Source organism: Phocoena phocoena, chromosome X, assembly GCF_963924675.1.
Source record: "Phocoena phocoena chromosome X, mPhoPho1.1, whole genome shotgun sequence".
NCBI lineage: Eukaryota > Metazoa > Chordata > Mammalia > Artiodactyla > Phocoenidae > Phocoena > Phocoena phocoena.
In genome coordinates, this window is record NC_089240.1 from 57875255 (window position 1) to 57877897 (window position 2643).

The window sequence follows — 2643 nt, forward strand, 5'->3', positions numbered from 1 at the left end:
TGCTGGGTAGAGTAGTCTTGGTTGTAGGTTTCTCTCCCTTATCACTTTATTTTATTTTTTTTTTTTGAGTTTAAATGCATTTTATTTTTAGACAACCTACATGACATGTTTCTTTTCCTCAAAAACAATGCCTCCGCTCCAAACAAATCAACATCAAAACGAAGAGCTCAAGATGACATCAGTCCCATTTGTCTAAGTCCTGGTGTTGTGTGGATGGAAAGCAGCAGCCAGCCAGTTATGACGAGCAGGCGATAGATCCGAACAGCCAAATCCGTTACTGTGAAAACAAGGAAGAACCCATTAACACCTTTCCAATATGAAAATACTTAACGTTTCTAGGCTGCAAATGTATTCCCCTATTCAATCTGGGCTGCCACAAAGACAGACAGAAAGCGCAGGGATTTTTCTTTTGCATCCTAGTGCAAACCAAAAGAACAACAGCGGATTGTTCAAGGTCTATCAGTGGATGCGGTCCCTTATCACTTTAAATATGTTCTGCCACTCCCTTATGGCTTGCAGAATTTCTGCTGAATGATCAGCTGTTAATCTTATGAGGATTCCCTTGCATGTTATTTGTTATTATTCTCTTGCTGCTTTTAATATTTTTTCTTTGTATTTAATTTTTGACAGCTTGATTAATATGTGTCCTGGTGTGTTTCTCCTTGGATTTATGGTGTATGGGACTCTCTGTGCTTCCTGTAGTTGATTAACTATTTCCTTTCCCATATTAGGGATGTTTTCAACTATAATCTCTTCAAATATTTTCTCACACCCTTTCTTTTTCTCTTCTTCTTCTGGGACCCCTATAATTCGAATGTTGTTGTGTTTAATGTTGTCCTAGATGCCTCTCAGACTGTCCTCAATTCTTTTCATTCTTTTTTCTTTATTCTGCTCTGCAGTAGTTATTTCCACTATTTTATTTTCCAGGTCACTTTTCCATTCTTTTGTCTCAGTATTCTGCTATTGATCCCATCTAGAGTATTTTTAATTTCATTTATTGTGTTGTTCATCATTGTTTGTTTGCTCTTTAGTTCTTCTAGGTTCTTCTTAAACATTTCTTGTATTTTCTCCATTCTATTTCTAAGATTTTGGATCATCTTTACTATCTTTATTCTGAATTCTTTTTCAGGTAGATTGCCTATTTCCTCTTCATTTTTTTGGTCTTGTGGGTTTTTTCCTTGCTCCTTCAACTGCTGTGTGCATTTTTGTCTTCTCATTTTGCTTAAATTACTGTGTTTGGAGGTCTCCTTTTCACAGGCTGCAGGTTCGTAGTTCCCGTTGTTTTTGGTGTGTGCCCCAAGTGGCTTAGTTTGGTTCAGTGGGTTCCGTAGGCTTCTTGGTGGATGGGACTAGTGCCTGTGTTCTGGTGGATGAGGCTGGATCTTTTCTTTCTGTTGCACATTTCCATGTCTGGTAGTGTGTTTGGGGTGTCTGTTGCCTTATTATGATTTTAGGCAGCCTCTGTGCTAATGGATGGTGTCACGTTCCTGTCTTGCTCATTGTTAGGCATAGGGTGTGCATCAGTGTACTTTGTGGGTCGTTGAGTGGTCTTGGGTCTTGGGGTTGAGATGCAGATATCTGGGAGATTTTCACTGTTTGATATTACGGAGAGCTGGGAGTTCTCTGGTGGACCAATGTCCTGAACTTGGCTTTCCCACTACAGAGACACAGTCTTGACCCCTGGGTGGAGCATGAAGAGCCTGTTATCCACACGGCTCTGAATAAAAGGGAGAAAAAAGAAAGAATGAAAGAATAAGGTAAAGTTAAATAAAATTAAATAAGATTATTAAAGTAAAAAATAAGAAATAATTATTTTAAAATATTAAAACATAATAAAAAAAGAAGGAAAGAGAGAAGAGAGCAACCAAATCAAAAAACAAATCCACCAATGATAACAAGCACTAAAAACTGTACTACAAAAAAAAAGGAAAGACAGAAGCCTAGGACAAATGGTAAAAGCAAAGCTATACAGACAAAATCACACACAGAGGCATACACATACACACTCACAAAAAGAGAAAAAGGGAAAAAAAAATATATCATTGCTCCCAAAGTCCACCTCCTCAATTTGTAATGATTTGTTGTCTATTCAGGTATTCCAGAGATGCAGGGTACATCAGGTTGATTGTGGAGATTTAATCTGCTGCTCCTGAGGCTCCTAGGAGAGATTTCCCTTTCTCTACTTTGTTTGCACAGCTCCTGTAGTTCAGCTTTGGATTTTGCCCCACTTCTTCGTGTAGGTCACCTGAGGGTGCCTGTTCTTTGCTCAGACAGGACAGGGTTAAAGGAGCAGCTCATTCAAGGGCTCTAGCTCACTCAATCCGGGGGGAGGGAGGGGTACAGAGTGTTGGGAGAGCCTGCAGAGGCAGAGGCCAGCATGACATTTCACTAACCTGAGGAGCGCCATGTTTTCTCCTGGGGAAGTTGTCCCTGGATCATGGGATCCTGGCAGTGGTGGGCTGCACAGGCTCTGGGGAGGGGAGGTGTGGAGAGTGACCTGTGCTTGCTCACCAGCTTCTTGGTGGCTTCAGCAGCCGCCTTAGTGTCTCATGTCCGTCTCTGGGGTCCTCGCTGAAATCTGTGACTCATGCCCATCTCTGAAGCTCCTTTAAGTGGCGCTGTTAATCCCCTCTCCTTGAACAC

The 2643-nt window shown here is 41.1% G+C and overlaps 1 non-coding gene across 1 annotated transcript; it reads right to left on the reverse strand.

The window, feature by feature from the left end:
* Nucleotides 1-344: 344 nt before the first annotated feature.
* On the reverse strand, nucleotides 345-472 carry LOC136143152 (small nucleolar RNA SNORA31). Its single transcript, XR_010657851.1, has one exon. It is a non-coding gene; the product is annotated as a small nucleolar RNA SNORA31 (small nucleolar RNA).
* Between the last annotated feature and the right edge of the window lie 2171 nt (nucleotides 473-2643).